General features: G+C 52.2%; 1 protein-coding gene across 4 annotated transcripts in view; it reads right to left on the minus strand.

Moving 5' to 3' along the window:
• EPS8L1 (EPS8 signaling adaptor L1) overlaps nt 1-18,012 on the minus strand; it is a 349,361-nt gene that overhangs the window by 164,264 nt on the left and 167,085 nt on the right. The gene's annotated exons all lie outside the window — the stretch shown is intronic.

Below are 18,012 nucleotides of genomic sequence, written 5' to 3' on the forward strand. Positions count from 1 at the left end.
CACACAGATATTGACACCCTCTTGTACCGGCTGTGCCATTTGTTACATTTTTGTTTTATAGAATGCTGTGACATGAAACATTCTATGGAGACTTAGAACTGTCCAACATAGAGTTTCCTATCTACTGCACCACTTGCAAGGTAGGAAAACATGGCATTCTCTCTTTCTCTAACATGTCAGTGTCGCTAAGTTGGCAGTCACACATGCTGCAGTCTTTTCAATAATTCCTGGTTCACACCTATGCATTTTTAGTGCATTTTCAGTTTTGCAAAAACACACTACAGTCCATTTAACATAGTTTTCTATGGATGTGTGCATTTTATGGAAAGGGTCAGGGTTTTTTTTTCTGGTTCTTCGTTCCATAGACTTCAATGTTTTAAAGATGTGTATTGAAAAAACGCAATATGCACCTGCAATATGCAAACTGCAACCTGCACAAGTGTCAATCAGGCCATAACCATCGGATCCTGACCAACTTCAGGCACAGTAGTTTCATAAAGTCCGTACAACTATCTAAAAAAAAAAACAACACAATCTTATTGAAGCTAAGCCCACCTACAACCCACATCCACTTCCTTTAGCTGTGGTATATTATACTTGCTACATTAATGTCTTCTCCCTCTTATTTAGCTCTAGATATATCATATTTTAAATAAAGTAGTTTTTATTGAACATTTTTTTGGTCATTACAAATAAAACAAAACAAATTTTCCCCATTCCCTGCACCCTCCCTCCTCCATTCCAAACCCCAGTCCCAATACTAATGCCGCGTACACACAAGCGGACTTTTCGAACGGACTGGTCCGACGGACTATCCGAAGGACTTCCAACGGACTTTCCCAACGAACGGACATGCCTACACACGATCACACCAAAGTGCGACGGATTCGTACGTGATGACGTACGACCGGACTAAAATATGAAAGTTGATAGCCAGTAGCCAATAGCTGCCCCAGCGTCGGTTTTAGTCCGTCGGACTAGCATACAGACGAGCGTATTTTTCGACCGGACCAGAGTCCATCGGAAAGATTTGAAACATGTTTTATTTCTAGGTCTGTCGGACTTTCGGGGGAAAAAAAAGTCTGCTGGAGCCTACACATGATCGAATTGTCTGACGGAGTCCGGTCCTCCGGACCAAGTCTGTCGGAAAGTGCGCTCGTGTGTATGCGGCATTACAATTCACTATTGATGTTGTCTGTTCTCTGCATCAAAAAATGTAATGACTGATGCAGGTCGTATTGAGGCAATACATATAGTAGCATACACGTTTGACAGAAGAAGTGCATGGTATCATCAAAGGGAGGAGAGAGAAATAGTATGTGCAACAAATCCAGCAAATACATAATTTGCATATAATAGTCAAGCAGGCAAGGAGGCATCAACCCCTATGAGAAACTAGTGCGTTGCTAACAACTTCCATATCATGGTATTAAAGATGCTATGCAATTGCACAATGAGGCTGATTTACTAAAACTGAAGAGTGCAAAATCTGGTGCAGCTCTGCATAGAAACCAATCAGCTTCCAGGTTTTATAGTGAAAGCTTAAAGTGACTGTAATGCCGCGTACACACGGTCGGACTTTACGGCAGACTTTGCCCGGCGGACATTTCAACGTACTTTACGACTGACTTTCTGAATGAACGGACTTGCCTACACACAATCCACCAAAGTCTGTCGAATTCGTACGTGATGACGGACTAAAACAAGGAAGTTCATAGCCAGTAGCCAATAGCTGCCCTAGCGTGGCTTTTTGTCCGTCGAACTAGCATACAGACGAGTGGACTTTTAGACCGGACTCGATTTCGACGGATTCATTTAAAACATGTTTCAAATCTAAGTCCGTCCAACTTTTGTGAAAACAAAGTCCGCTGGAGCCCACACACGATCGAATTGTCTGACGAAATCCAGTCCGCCGGGCAAAGTCTGCCATAAAGTCCGCTCGTGTGTACGCGGCATAAGGGTTTTTTTTTTTATTCTCCGATTCTGCCTTGCACTTGCGTGTTTTTTTTATTGATGCTCTGCTACCCAGCCCATCAACAAAACAAAAAACTGCCCTTCACATCACTGAACACGCCTCACAAGTGCGAAGCAGAATCAGAGAATAATCCTGTCCCTCAGCGCTCGTCGGCTATTGTCTCCAACGCAGGCTGGAGTGGGCATTTTTCGATAGAGGGCACTATTCCAGAGAACACCGGTGTCTACAAAACATAGAAACATACAACAATGTTATTTGTTTACTGAGTTTAGAAACTTGTGAACATTAAGAAAATGTCATTTATGTTCAGCCAATCACAGTTTTCCTTGTGGAAGAACAAAAACATTTCTTTTAAACTATGGCTAATGCAGATATTAGTACAATGGTAGAATCTGCCTTTCACTCATTTAGCCAAATTTTTTGCAGATGAAGCTCACAGGGTATAATCACATCCCAAATAATTCTTGAATATTGTACCAATGCGCATCTTTCTTTAGTTTGTCACAATTAAAAGTACAGTGATAGCACTCATGCCATGCAGCATTCAGATCCTTTTTTTTTGTCAATAAAGGTTTTATTGTTAAAGTATTGAACAAGTCACACAACATGTAATTATCCGTAACATATACTCTTGAATAAGGTAAATGTATACACAATAGAATACATTGTACATAAACATACATCAAATTTACACTATGTAAGGTAAGTTTTATAACAAATATTAAAACTAATATTTTTGAATAAGATGCATTCTGTATTCTCTGTTATAATAAACTGTATAACACTCCTATGGGCCATACACACTATAGAATTTTCTGACAACAAATGTTGGATGTGAGCTTGTTGTCGGAAAGTCCGACCGTGTGTATGCTCCATAGAACATTTGTTGTCAGAATTTTCGCCAACAAATGTTTGAGAGCAGGACTTGTTGTCGGAATTTCCGAGCGATTTAACACAATTCCGACGCACAAAAGTCCACGCATGCTCGGAATCAAGCAGAAGAGCCGCACTGGCTATTTTTCTCGTCTCGTCGTATGTGTTGTACATCACCGCGTTCTTGATGTTCGGAATTTCCGACAACATTTGTGTGAGCATGTGTATGCAAGACAAGTTTGAGCCAACATCCTTCCGAAAAAAAATCCACGGTTGTGTTGTTGGAAAATCCCATTGTGTGTACATAACATTAGTCTGAAAGGGACAATAGTCTTTAAGGAAGGAGGAAAGAAAATAATGAACGCACCAAGGAAAAAGTGTATTAATCATTTGTGTTATTACCAATAACTACAACAAAGTCGTGAATCAATTAATGTCTTGTAATCCTCGGAAAGGGTAAAATGGTACCATGGTTCCCACAATTTATGAAATCGTGAGGTGTATTCCTTTTTTGATTGCAATGGTTTCTTCCATATCATATATTGACTTTGTTTTAAGTATCCAATCTTTAGGCTTCACACTGGTGCGATGCGAGAACCCATGCGAATCCAGCCAGTAATTGGCTATTTTATTTCCCCATGCTGACAGCGTGAAGTGAAAAAAAAACCCTGATCACCGGCTTCTGTCAGGGGGACATCGGTCCCGAATACAGAGAGCCACTATTGCCCCATCTGTGCCCACCAGTGCCACCTGCCAGTGCCACCTACCAGTGCAAACCAGTGCTGCCTATCAGTGCCACTTACCAGTGCCACCTATCAGTGCCCATCAGTGCCTCATCATCAGTGCTGCCTATCAGTGTCACCTACCAGGGCCTATGAGTGCCTATCAGTGCCACCTATCAGTGCGCAGTGCCACCTATTAGTGCCCTTCAGTGCCACCCATCAGTGCCATCAATTAGTGCCACCTATCAATGCCACCTATCAGTGCCCACCAGTGCTGCCTCATCAATGCCACCTTATCAGTGCCTATCAATGCAGCCTCATCAGCGCACATCGATGAAGGAGAAAAAATACCTGTTTGCAAAATTTTTATATTTGAAATGATTTGTTAAGATTTGGGATTGAGATGTGGATTGGGTGACAAAAAAAAAGTGGATCGTCAGTGTATGCTGCCAGTTTTTATTCCTTCCTATTTAGATTGAAACCGCGTATCGCTGTTTGCATATATTTACAGGGCCAATACCTTTTTCAAGTAGGGGTCTTAACTTGTTAGTTAGAGTTTTGGTCAAAAGTTTTAAATCAATATTTAATAAGGAGATTGACCTATAATTTGGGCATTCGGTGAGATCTTTGTCAGGTTTTGGTATTACTGATATACAGTCTTTATTTATTTGAGTTGAGTTTGTTAAAAGGTTTGGCGAGTATGGGTGCAAACAACTTGTAATATTGTGAAGTGAAAACATCCAGTCCAGGGCTTTTACTGGGTTTCAAATCTTTATTAGCAGGAAGATATTTCTTCAGAGGAGATAGGCTTTTCTAAATGTTCAGTATCACTTTGGGATAGGGTGGGCATTTTGCATTTGGTTAGGTACAGTATGTACAAAAAACACTGTACTGCTCTGGAGAGGTGATCATTTTGTTCTTTAATACACTATAATTGCTTATAACAGTGAATTTCACTGTTATAAGCAACCATTTTTGTCTGAATGAAAACTATCCATTCAGTGTTTCAGTGTTAAAGGGACACAGGTTTTTGCAAAAAATAGGGGTAAATGGCGCTACCTTTTTTAGGGTATCTGGTGTGAAAAATAGTGGTAAGTGTGTCATTAAGAGCAAACCGCTCTAAAGGTGATCCATAACTCAAATAAAATATAAATATATAAATATACTACTGCATAAATGTGTCCCCACCTATTTTTTGAAAAAGGGGAATCTAATCTCCAGAGATCCCCTTTGAAAATATGTGTATCAAACCAGTTGGTTGATCATACGTGAACTAATATAAAGCATGTATTTAATACCCTCCATCCATCCAAGGGCCTATTATGTAACCGATAAGAGGAGTATCAAATAAGTCAACAAACCAAATATTAAAAATAATTAGTGATACCATAAAGCATAAACAGTCCTTATAAACTTAAAAGTCCAATCCCACATGTGAGGGAAAAAATGTAGGTTATATGTAAATATGTAAATATTCCAGTGGAAAAAACTTTAACAGTCCCAACGTGCCAAAAAAAAAAAAAAAAAATATGTTCCAACAGAGAAGTGTATCTGTAGTGTGTTCCAGCAGTGTTCCAGCAGTATACTTTATAATTTGTGACTTTTGTGCAAATATTCAGCTGTCATCCAGTGACTTGCGGTGCTCCCCTCAAGGGTCCCCACTCACCAGCTCCCTATACCCCTGCAGGGGTAATAGGCATGTGGTATTACACTCCGGTATAGACTCCAATGAGGTTGTTCCTGGGTCCTCCCGCTTCAGCCACAAGCCCGTCCTTTGGGATGGTACATCAGATAGCTTTGAGGAATTCCGGAGTCTGAGATGAATCGCCAAACGCTGGATATCGAGATGGCAGCAGTGTAATGCATCCAGCTCGAAGCTGAGGAGGCGGAACAAAACAAGGCCACAATAGGGGAACATCCGGAGGATCAGCACGGACTGGATAGGGTATTTCTCACTGCGGTCTCCACTTAGCCCCTTAACATTGTGTCTGAAAAATGTCTCAATAGGAGTGAAAAACATCCAATGGTTGTCAGTTTGTTCTTAGAGATGTGACCGCTCTATCCAATCGCCAAGTAATGAATCAGAATCCCAACCGTGCTGAACGTCCAGATATACCCACAAGACCCCGAAGGCTACACCCCAAGCGTCATGTACGGGCGGTGACGCATGGGCATCCAAAAGACATCCACCATCAAAGGGGGGTGCACAGATTGCCAGGCATCTGTGCACCCCCCTTTGATGGTGGATGTCTTTTGGATGCCCATGCGTCACCGCCCGTACATGACGCTGGGGGTGTAGCCTTCGGGGTCTTGTGGGTATATCTGGACGTTCAGCACGGTTGGGATTCTGATTCATTACTTGGCGATTGGATAGAGCGGTCACATCTCTAAGAACAAACTGACAACCATTGGATGTTTTTCACTCCTATTGAGACATTTTTCAGACACAATGTTAAGGGGCTAAGTGGAGACCGCAGTGAGAAATACCCCTATCCAGTCCGTGCTGATCCTCCGGATGTTCCCCTATTGTGGCCTTGTTTTGTTCCGCCTCCTCAGCTTCCGAGCTGGATGCATTACACTGCTGCCATCTCGATATCCAGCGTTTGGCGATTCATCTCAGACTCCGGAATTCCTCAAAGCTATCTGATGTACCATCCCAAAGGACGGGCTTGTGGCTGAAGCGGGAGGACCCAGGAACAACCTCATTGGAGTCTATACCGGAAGTGTAATACCACATGCCTATTACCCCTGCAGGGGTATAGGGAGCTGGTGAGTGGGGACCCTTGAGGGGGAGCACCGCAAGTCACTGGATGACAGCTGAATATTTGCACAAAAGTCACAAATTATAAAGTATACTGCTGGAACACTGCTGGAACACACTACAGATACACTTCTCTGTTGGAACATATTTTTTTTTTTTGGCACGTTGGGACTGTTAAAGTTTTTTCCACTGGAATATTTACATATTTACATATAACCTAAATTTTTTCCCTCACATGTGGGATTGGACTTTTAAGTTTATAAGGACTGTTTATGCTTTATGGTATCACTAATTATTTTTAATATTTGGTTTGTTGACTTATTTGATACTCCTCTTATCGGTTACATAATAGGCCCTTGGATGGATGGAGGGTATTAAATACATGCTTTATATTAGTTCACGTATGATCAACCAACTGGTTTGATACACATATTTTCAAAGGGGATCTCTGGAGATTAGATTCCCCTTTTTCACAAAATAGGTGGGGACACATTTATGCAGTAGTATATTTATATATTTATATTTTATTTGAGTTATGGATCACCTTTAGAGCGGTTTCGCTCTTAATGACACACTTACCACTATTTTTCACACCAGATACCCTAAAAAAGGTAGCGCCATTTACCCCTATTTTTTGCAAAAACTCTTCAGTATTAGCTACCCTCTAGTAGGGTTGTGTAAGGGGAGGCTGCACACCTAAGTCTGTGAGCGCGGAAATCCCTGTATTTTATTTAAAGGGACACAGGTACCTTTCAGACCAAATTGATGGGGGACCAAGCTCAAGGATCTTAAAGGAACAGCGGAGTGCTGACATTTGCGGGGGACGAGAGTGAGAGAGAGGACGAGAGTGAGAGAGAGGACAAGAGAGGGGACGAGAGAGAGAACGAGAGAATGAGAACGAGAGAGAGAGATGAGAGAGAGCACGAGAGAGAGATGAGAGAGAGCACGAGAGAGAGATGAGAGAGAGCACGAGAGAGAGAGAGAGGACGAGAGAGCGAGAGGACGAGAGAGGACGAGAGAGCGAGAGAGCGAGAGGACGAGAGAGGACGAGAGAGGACGAGAGATCGAGAGAGAGGACGAGAGATCGAGAGTGAGGACGAGAGATCGAGAGTGAGGACGAGAGATCGAGAGTGAGACGAGAGATCGAGAGTGAGGACGAGAGATCGAGAGAGAGGACGAGAGATTGAGAGAGAGGACGAGAGAGAGGACGAGAGAGGACGAGGGAGAGAGAGAGGACGAGGGAGAGAGAGAGGACGAGAGAGAGGACGAGAGGGGGTGCGAGAGAGGGGGGCGAGAGAGAGGGGGGGCGAGAGAGAGAGAGGGGGCGAGAGAGGGGGCGAGAGAGAGAGAGAGAGAGGGGGCGAGAGAGAGGGAGAGAGGGGGGCGAGAGAGAGGGGGGCGAGAGAGAGAGGGGGCGAGAGAGAGGGGGGGCGAGAGAGAGAGAGAGAGGGGGCGAGAGAGAGGGAGGCGAGAGAGAGGGGGGTGCAAGAGAGAGGGAACGAGAGAGGACGAGAGAGAGAGGACGAGAGAGAGAGAGAACGAGAGAGAGAGAGAACGAGAGAGAGAGAAGACGAGAGAGAGAGGGGGAGAGAGAGGAGAGAGAGAGGGGGAGAGAGAGAGAAGGGGGAGAGAGAGGAGAGAGAGAGGGGGGGGAGAGAGAGAGAGACGGAGAGAGAGACAGAGAGAGGGGACAAGAGAGACAGAGAGAGGGGACGAGAGAGACAGAGAGAGGGGACGAGAGAGACAGAGAGAGGGGACGAGAGAGACAGAGAGGGGGCGAGAGAGAGGGGGCGAGAGAGAGAGGGGCGAGAGAGAGGGGGGCGAGAGAGAGAGGGGGGCGAGAGAGAGAGGGGGGCGAGAGAGAGAGGGGGCGAGAGAGAGGGGGCGAGAGAGAGACGGGGCGAGAGAGAGAGGGGGGGGCGAGAGAGAGAGAGAGGGGGCGAGAGAGAGAGAGAGAGAGGGGGGGCGAGAGAGAGAGAGAGGGGGGGCGAGAGAGAGAGAGAGGGGCGAGAGAGAGAGAGGGGGCGAGAGAGAGAGAGGGGGCGAGAGAGAGAGGGGGGGCGAGAGAGAGAGGGGTGCGCGAGAGAGAGAGAGAGAGAGAGAGGGGGGGGCGAGAGAGAGGGGGCGAGAGAGGGAACGAGAGAGGACGAGAGAGAGAGAAAGAGAGGGAGGATGAGAGGGAGGACGAGAGAGAGAGAGGGGACAAGAGAGAGAGAGGGGACGAGAGAGAGAGGGGACGAGAGAGAGAGAGGGGACGAGAGAGAGAGAGGGGACGAGAGAGAGAGGGGACGAGAGAGAGAGAGAGAGGGGACGAGAGAGAGAGGGGACGAGAGAGAGAGGGGACGAGAGAGAGAGAGAGGGAACGAGAGAGAGAGAGGGAACGAGAGAGAGAGGGGACGAGAGAGAGAGGGAACGAGAGAGAGAGGGGACGAGAGAGAGGGGGGCGAGAGAGAGAGGGGGGGGCGAGAGAGAGGGGGGCGAGAGAGAGAGGGGGGCGCGCGCGCGAGAGAGAGAGAGAGGGGGGCGAGAGAGAGAGAGGGGGCGAGAGAGAGGGGGCGAGAGAGGGAACGAGAGAGAGAGAAAGAGAGGGAGGATGAGAGAGAGATGGGACGAGAGAGAGAGAGGGGAAGAGAGAGAGAGAGGGGACGAGAAAGAGAGAGGGGACGAGAGAGAGAGAGAGAGGGGACGAGAGAGGAGAGAGGGGACGAGAGAGAGGGGGGGACGAGAGAGAGGGGGGGACGAGAGAGAGGGGGGGACGAGAGAGAGAGGGGACGAGAGAGAGAGAGAGGGAACGAGAGAGAGAGGGCGAGAGAGAGAGGGGACGAGAGAGAGAGGGGAGACAAGAGAGAGAACGAGAGGGGGCGAGAGAGGGAACGAGAGAGGACGAGAGAGAGAGGACGAGCGAGAGAGAAGACGAGAGAGAGAGAGGACGAGAGAGAGAGGACGAGCGAGAGAGAAGACGAGAGAGAGAGAGAGGACGAGAGAGAGAGGGGACAAGAGAGAAGGAACGAGAGAGAGAGAGGGGACGAGAGAGAAAGAGGGGACGAGAGAGAGAGAGGGGGGACGAGAGAGAGAGAGGGGGGGACGAGAGAGAGAGAGGGGGGACGAGAGAGAGAGAGGGGGGGACGAGAGAGAGAGAGGGGGGACGAGAGAGAGAGAGGGGGGGCGAGAGAGAGAGAGGGGGTGCGAGAGAGAGAGGGGACGAGAGAGAGAGGGGACGAGAGAGAGAGGGGACGAGAGAGAGAGGGGACAAGAGAGAAGGAACGAGAGAGAAGGAACGAGAGAGAGAGAGAGAGGGGATGAGAGAGAGAGAGAGAGGGGACGAGAGAGTGAGAGGGGGCGAGAGGGAGAGAGAGGGGGGGCGAGAGAGAGGGGGGCGAGAGAGAGAGGGGGGCGCGCGCGAGAGAGAGAGAGAGAGGGGGGCGAGAGAGAGAGAGGGGGGCGAGAGAGAGAGAGGGGGCGAGAGAGAGGGGGCGAGAGAGGGAACGAGAGAGAGAGAAAGAGAGGGAGGATGAGAGAGAGATGGGACGAGAGAGAGAGAGGGGAAGAGAGAGAGAGAGGGGACGAGAGAGAGAGAGGGGACGAGAGAGAGAGGGGACGAGAGAGAGAGGGGACGAGAGAGAGAGAGAGGGAACGAGAGAGAGAGAGAGAGAGAGGGAACGAGAGAGAGGGGACGAGAGAGAGAGGGAACGAGAGAGAGAGAGGGGGGGGCGCGAGAGAGAGAGGGGGCGAGAGAGAGAGGGGACGAGAGAGAGAAGGGGGACAAGAGAGAGAATGAGAGGGGGCGAGAGAGGGAACGAGAGAGGACGAGAGAGAGAGAGAGGACGAGCGAGAGAGAAGACGAGAGAGAGAGAGGACGAGAGAGAGAGGGGGGACAAGAGAGAAGGAACGAGAGAGAGAGAGGGGACGAGAGAGAGGGGGGGACGAGAGAGAGAGAGGGGGGGACAAGAGAGAGAGAGGGGGGACGAGAGAGAGAGAGAGAGGGGGTGCGAGAGAGAGAGGGGACGAGAGAGAGAGGGGACGAGAGAGAGAGGGGACGAGAGAGAGAGGGGACGAGAGAGAGAGGGGACGAGATAGAGGGGGGACAAGAGAGAAGGAACGAGAGAGAAGGAACGAGAGAGAGAGAGGGGGGCGAGAGAGAGAGAGGGGGCGAGAGAGAGGGGGCGAGAGAGGGAACGAGAGAGAGAGAAAGAGAGGGAGGATGAGAGAGAGATGGGACGAGAGAGAGAGAGGGGAAGAGAGAGAGAGAGGGGACGAGAGAGAGAGAGGGGACGAGAGAGAGAGGGGACGAGAGAGAGAGGGGACGAGAGAGAGAGAGAGGGAACGAGAGAGAGAGAGAGAGAGGGAACGAGAGAGAGGGGACGAGAGAGAGAGGGAACGAGAGAGAGAGAGGGGGGGGCGCGAGAGAGAGAGGGGGCGAGAGAGAGAGGGGACGAGAGAGAGAAGGGGGACAAGAGAGAGAATGAGAGGGGGCGAGAGAGGGAACGAGAGAGGACGAGAGAGAGAGAGAGGACGAGCGAGAGAGAAGACGAGAGAGAGAGAGAGAGGACGAGAGAGAGAGGGGGGACAAGAGAGAAGGAACGAGAGAGAGAGAGGGGACGAGAGAGAGGGGGGGACGAGAGAGAGAGAGGGGGGGACAAGAGAGAGAGAGGGGGGACGAGAGAGAGAGAGAGAGGGGGTGCGAGAGAGAGAGGGGACGAGAGAGAGAGGGGACGAGAGAGAGAGAGGGGACGAGAGAGAGAGGGGACGAGAGAGAGAGGGGACGAGATAGAGGGGGGACAAGAGAGAAGGAACGAGAGAGAAGGAACGAGAGAGAGAGAGGGGACGAGAGAGAGAGAGAGAGAGAGGGGACGAGAGAGAGAGAGCGAGAGAGAGAGAGGGGGGGTCAGGAGAGGGGGCGAGAGAGAGAGAGGGGGCGAGAGAGAGGGGGAACGAGAGAGAGAGAGAGAGAGAGAGAGAGAGAGAGGGGGAACGAGAGAGAGAGAGAGAGAGAGAGGGGGAACGAGAGAGAGAAAGAAAGAGAGAGAGAGAGAGAGAGGACGAGAGAGAGAGGGAGAGGACGAGAGAGAGGGAGAGGACGAGAGAGAGAGAGGGGACGAGGGAGAGAGGGGACGAGGGAGAGAGGGGACGAGGGAGAGAGGGGGCGAGGGAGAGTGAGAGGTAGAGAGAGGGGGGACGAGAGGGAGGACGAGAGAGAGAGGGGGGACGAGAGAGAGAGAGAGAGAGGGGGGACGAGAGAGAGAGAGAGGGGGGACGAGAGAGAGAGAGAGAGAGGGGGGACGAGAGGGAGGACGAGAGAGAGAGAGAGGGAGGGCGAGAGGAGGGAGGGCGAGAGAGAGGGCGAGAGAGAGGGCGAGAGAGAGGGCGAGAGAGAGAGAGAGAGGGCGAGAGAGAGAGAGAGAGGGCGAGAGAGAGAGTGGACGAGAGAGAGAGAGGACGAGAGAGGACGAGAGAGAGAGAGGACGAGAGAGAGAGGGGACGAGAGAGAGAGAGAGGGGACGAGAGAGAGAGGGGGCGAGAGAGAGGGGACGAGAGAGAGAGAGAGAGGGGGGCAAGAGAGAGAGAGAGAGAGGGGGCAAGAGAGAGAGAGGGGGGCGAGAGAGAGGACGAGAGAGAGAGGACGAGAGAGAGAGGACGAGAGAGAGAGGGAAAGAGAGAGAGAGGGAGGGCGAGAGAGAGAGGGAGGGCGAGAGAGAGAGGGAGGGCGAGAGAGAGAGGGGGTGAGAGAGAGAGAGGGCGAGAGAGAGAGAGAGGGTGAGAGAGAGAGAGAGGGGGCGAGAGAGAGAGAGAGAGGGGGGACAAGAGAGAGAGAGGGGGGCGAGAGAGAGAGAGGGGGGCGAGAGAGAGAGGGGGCAAAAGAGAGAGAGAGGGGGCGAGAGAGGGCGAGAGAGAGAGAGAGAGGACGAGAGAGAGGGCGAGAGAGAGAGAGAGAGAGAGGGCGAGAGAGAGAGAGGACGAGAGAGAGAGAGGACGAGAGAGAGGGGACGAGAGAGAGAGGGGGGAGAGAGGGGGTGAGAGAGAGGGGGCGAGAGGGGCGAGAGAGAGAGAGGGGGAACGAGAGAGGACGAGAGAGGGGGCGAGAGAGAGAGAGGGGGAACGAGAGAGGACGAGAGAGAGAGAGAGAGAGAGAGGACAAGAGGGAGAGGACGAGAGAGAGGACAAGAGAGAGAGGACGAGAGAGAGAGGGGCGAGAGAGAGAGGGGGAACGAGAGAGAACGATAGAGAGGGAAAGAGAGAGGGGGGGCGAGAGAGAGGACGAGAGAGAGAGAGGGGGGGCGAGAGAGAGGACGAGAGAGAGAGAGGACGAGAGAGACGAGAGAGAGAGGGGACGAGAGAGAGAGGGGACGAGAGAGAGAGGGGACGAGAGGGAGAGGGAGAGGGGGGCGAGAGAGAGAGGGGGCGAGAGAGAGAGGGGGCGAGAGGGGGCAAGAGAGAGAGGGGGCGAGAGGGGGCGAGAGAGAGAGGGGGCGAGAGGGGGCGAGAGAGAGAGGGAGAGAGGGGGAACGAGAGAGGACGAGAGAGAGGACGAGAGAGAAAGAAAGAGAGAGAGGACGAGAGAGGACAAGAGAGAGCGGACAAGAGAGAGAGGACGAGAGAGAGGAGACAAGAAAGAGAGGACGAGAAAGAGAGAGGACGAGAGAGAGGGGGCGAGAGGGGGCGAGAGAGAAAGAGGGGGCGAGAGAGAGAGGGGGAACGAGAGAGGACGAGAGAGAGAGAGAGAGAGAAAGAGAGAGAGGACGAGAGAGAGGGAAAGAGAGAGAGAGAGAGGGAAAGAGAGAGAGAGGGGGGGGGCGAGAGAGAGAGAGTGGGGGGGCGAGAGAGAGGGGGGGCGAGAGAGAGAGAGTGGGGGGGCGAGAGAGAGAGGGGGGCGAGAGAGAGAGGGGGCGAGAGAGAGAGGGAGGGCGAGAGAGAGAGGGAGGGCGAGAGAGAGAGGGGGCGAGAGAGAGAGAGAGGGCGAGAGAGAGAGAGGGGGCGAGAGAGAGAGAGAGGGGGACAAGAGAGAGAGAGGGGGCGAGAGAGAGAGAGAGAGGGGGGACAAGAGAGAGAGAGGGGGGACAAGAGAGAGAGAGGGGGGCGAGAGAGAGAGGGGGCGAGAGAGAGAGGGGGCAAAAGAGAGAGAGAGGGGGCGAGAGAGGGCGAGAGAGAGAGAGAGAGAGGACGAGAGAGAGGGCGAGAGAGAGAGAGGGCGAGAGAGAGAGAGGACGAGAGAGAGGGGACGAGAGAGAGAGGGGGGAGAGAGGGGGTGAGAGAGAGGGGGCGAGAGGGGCGAGAGAGAGAGAGGGGGAACGAGAGAGGACGAGAGAGGGGGCGAGAGAGAGAGAGGGGGAACGAGAGAGGACGAGAGAGAGAGAGAGAGGACAAGAGGGAGAGGACGAGAGAGAGGACAAGAGAGAGAGGACGAGAGAGAGAGGGGCGAGAGAGAGAGGGGGAACGAGAGAGAACGATAGAGAGGGAAAGAGAGAGGGGGGGCGAGAGAGAGGACGAGAGAGAGAGAGAGAGGGGGGGCGAGAGAGAGGACGAGAGAGAGAGAGAGAGAGAGAGGACGAGAGAGAGAGGGGACGAGAGAGAGAGGGGACGAGAGGGAGAGAGAGAGGGGGCGAGAGAGAGAGGGGGCGAGAGAGAGAGAGAGAGAGGGGGGACAAGAGAGAGAGAGGGGGCGAGAGGGGGCGAGAGAGAGAGGGAGAGAGGGGGAACGAGAGAGGACGAGAGAGAGGACGAGAGAGAAGAAAGAGAGAGAGGACGAGAGAGAGGACAAGAGAGAGCGGACAAGAGAGAGAGGACGAGAGAGAGGAGACAAGAAAGAGAGGACGAGAGAGAGAGGACGAGAGAGACGGGGCGAGAGGGGGCGAGAGAGAAAGAGGGGGCGAGAGAGAGAGGGGGAACGAGAGAGGACGAGAGAGAGAGAGAGAGAGGACGAGAGAGAGGGAAAGAGAGAGAGAGAGAGGGAAAGAGAGAGAGAGAGAGAGGGGGGGGCGAGAGAGAGAGAGTGGGGGGCGAGAGAGAGTGGGGGGCGAGAGAGAGAGGGGGGCGAGAGAGAGAGGGGGGCGAGAGAGAGAAGGCGAGAGAGAGAGGGGGCGAGAGAGAGAAGGCGAGAGAGAGAGGGGGGCGAGAGAGAGAAGGCGAGAGAGAGAGAGAGAGAGAGAGAGGGCGAGAGGGGACGAGAGAGAGAGGGGACGAGAGAGAGAGGGAGGGGATGAGAGAGAGGGGACGAGAGAGAGAGAGAGGACAAGAGAGAGGACGAGAGAGAGAGAGAGGACTAGAGAGAGAGAGGACGAGAGAGAGAGAGAGAGGACGAGAGAGAGAGAGAGAGGACGAGAGAGAGAGAGGACGAGAGAGAGAGAGAGAGAGAGGATGAGAGAGAGAGAGGACGAGAGAGAGAGAGGACGAGAGAGAGAGAGAGGACGAGAGAGAGAGAGAGGACGAGAGAGAGAGAGGACGAGAGAGAGAGGACGAGAGAGAGAGAGAGGACGAGAGAGAGAGAGGACGAGAGAGAGAGAGGACGAGAGAGAAAGAGGACGAGAGAGAGAGGACGAGAGAGAGAGAGAGAGAAAGAGAGGGGACGAGAGAGAGAGAAAAAGAGGGGACGAGAGAGAGAGGACGAGAGAACGAGAGAAAGCGAAAGAGAGAGAAAGCAAAAGAGAGAGAAAGAGAGAGAAAGCGAAAGAGACAGAAAGCGAAATAGAGAGAAAGAAAGCAGGAGAGTGTGAGTGAGTGTGAGTGTGTGTGTGTGTGTGAGAGAGAGAGAGGACGAGAGAGAGAGAGATAGAGAGAGAGGGGGGGGACGAGAGAGAGAGGACGAGAGAAAGAGAAAGCGAAAGAGAGAGAAAGAGAGAGAAAGCGAAAGAGAGAGAAAGCGAAAGAGACAGAAAGCGAAAGAGAGAGAAAGCGAAAGAGAGAGAAAGAAAAAAGGAAAGTGTGAGTGTGTGTGTGTGTGAGAGAGAGAGAGAGAGAGAGAGAGAGAGAGAGAGAGAGAGAGAGAGAGAAGGAAAAGAGGAGGAAGAGAGGAAAGGAGGTAGAGAAGGAAGAGAGGAAGGAAGCGTATCACCCTCTAGTAGTGCTAGAGAGGACAGGTAAATTTAAGCAGGCCTGGCTGGTTGCTAGGCCTGTTTGTTTTCATTCAGGCCTGGGAGTGGCTCAGGGTTGGGCTGGCTGACTTACAGGTGGTGTCATCGGGACCTCCCATTTCTTCCAGAGGCTTCTAGTGCTTTCTGGAAAGAAGGGTGGGAGGGGAGGTGAAGCCACCTGGGGTGTTTGAGGAGCCCTAACCAATCCCCAATCTGGATTGGAAAGGGGCAGGCCGTCTTAAACACCCAGGATCAGCCCAGCTTGGGAGGAGTTGTCAGGTGGAAAAGCTGGAGTGAGAGGGTACGGAGGCTATCAGGGCCTTTGAGGGAGCTTCACAGTTTGGGGGGGTGACCTTGGGCCTGGGCTCAGGTGCAGTCGGAACCACTTTCAGGAACACATGAAAAGGTCCTGGACTAGAGGCACAAGAGAGAGCAAGGGAAGGAGAGCGGGAGAGAGCACTGCTAAGAGACTCCAGGCAGGACAACTGGTCACAGCCAGGAAGGCTGGTGAGTGAGGCACAGTCAGGAGGACTGGGGAGGCACACCTGAGAGGACTGGAAACTTGCAGTCTGAGATGGGTGCAGAACCAGAAGTGTGGACTGTGGTGGAAGGGGCAGTGGAGAGAGGCAGCTGCAGCCAGGAGGGCTGGCAGGGCCAAAAGAGGGCTAACTGGGATCAGTAGCCATAGTAGGGCAGCTAGCACAAGGACTTTTCTGCTACACCATTGGGGCCCACAGTCCCAGCCTGCAAAGGGCATTTGCTGTGGCCTGGCTGAGTCCGTGTCAGGCGTAACCAACAAATAGTGCTAGCTGTTCCTGGGGAATCAAGTGAAATGCTGGAGGTGATTAGGAGTAACAGTCTGCAGAAAGTGATGTGCTGGTGGAGCTTCAAGCAAGTTTGTGCAGGAGGAAGCTAAAGGAGTATGTACAGGGAGTGTACATAGTTGTCCCAAAACCAATTGCTGTTATATTGATCTATGCTGGGCATCCCATAGCTCCCATCGCCATTAATAAGAAACAAAGTTCACTGACTGCTTTATGTCTTGGAGTGTATGCAGGGCTGGGCAGGGTGACAGACATACCACAATTCTCAGCATCTCCTATGGGGGTACCGCTACGGAAGGAAGGAAGGAAGGAAGGAAGGAAGGAAGGAAGGAAGGAAGGAAGGAAGGAAGGAAGGAAGGAAGGAAGGAAGGAAGCCTACTAAACACAGGTTTGGCCATAACACATGAAACAATAGTGGCAGCACTTCCAGCATAAAAAGTATAATGCTTTATTGCAGATCCATTAAAAATGAAGAACGACAACATACAAATCACTCCCAAGAGGACACTGCTGTGCTTATGTCAGAGAGGTTACCTGGTTGGGCGCCGGTGCGTGCCGGGGCGCGTTGGTGCTCGTGTCCCTGTGCGTGCTGGGGCGCATGTCCCTGGGGGCGCCGGCGCGTCTGGGCTGACCGGCCGTGGCGTGCGGGGTGGCGTCCGGGCGTTCGTGCGTACACGCGTCCGCGTTAGCGCGCGTCCGCCTGTGGGCGCTGCCTTTGACATGCACGGTGGTGTGGGCGTGCGTGCTGGTGTCGGGGGCGCGCTCGGGCGCGTGCGGGGGCGCGGCGCGCTTTGGCGAATCGGCTCGCGCACGTGCGCGGCGTTTGGCGCCAATCAGCCTATTTGAAGCCTGCCTCTGCACTGACTCGGTGCTGCCTGATCAAACAGCTCTGTGTCTTGTTCCGTGATCATCCTGTGTTCCTGTATCTTCGTAGTGTTTACCCGTTGTGACCCGGCTTACCTTTGGACCTTCCTTGATTGCTGCCTGAACCCAACCCCGGCTTGTTTGACCTCGTTTCTGCCTTCTCCCTTGTACCGTTGCCGCCAGCCCGTTGCCGACCTCTGCCTGTGTGTGACCAAGCCTGATTAACTCCTGCTCAGCATCTGCTCTACCAAGTCTGAAGCTCTACCGGTTGCTTGCCAGACCACTGTGCTCCAGGACTCTAACTTCAGGCCCTCATACCATTCCGCACTCGCGGGCCTCCTGTCTACTCTACCAGGGGCCCCGAATCGGATACGTAAGGGAGCCTACCCTCTGCCCAAGTGGACTCATCTGTCTGGTAAGTGTGGGACCTGACAGCTTAATCATTGCCAACTCAGCTATTACATACTTTGTTCTTTGCAGAAAGAGAGTGAGAGATTCTAGCACTGTTCGGCCATAACATCACATTCTTCCTTACCTTAATCACTAATGCAGCTTCTCTTTCCACAGCAGCTCCATGCCACAACATGTGCAGTAATGGACAGTGCACCCATTGGATGGGACGAAGTGCAGCCCGCCTCCTGTTACCTCCTCAGCCAGTAGCTGGCTAAAGTTTTTTGTTACATCCCTCCCTCTCCCTCCATCACCCAGTCCCGACTCCCAGCCCACCAAGCTTACTATGTGGGCGGCCCGGGATGACACCTTTGCCAACCATCCGACCATGCTCATGCTGTACCGGGTCACGGTGGAGCAGTGCAGCTTTATGAGGGATCAGACCCCCCCAGCTCAGTCCGCCCCTGCCTGTGACAAAGTCTAGTTTTAGGGATTCTGTCAGGGTCAGGCCCAGACCGGGAAGCCGGTCTGATTTCCG

The sequence above is a fragment of the Aquarana catesbeiana genome, linkage group LG10 (assembly GCF_042186555.1).
Source record: "Aquarana catesbeiana isolate 2022-GZ linkage group LG10, ASM4218655v1, whole genome shotgun sequence".
NCBI lineage: Eukaryota > Metazoa > Chordata > Amphibia > Anura > Ranidae > Aquarana > Aquarana catesbeiana.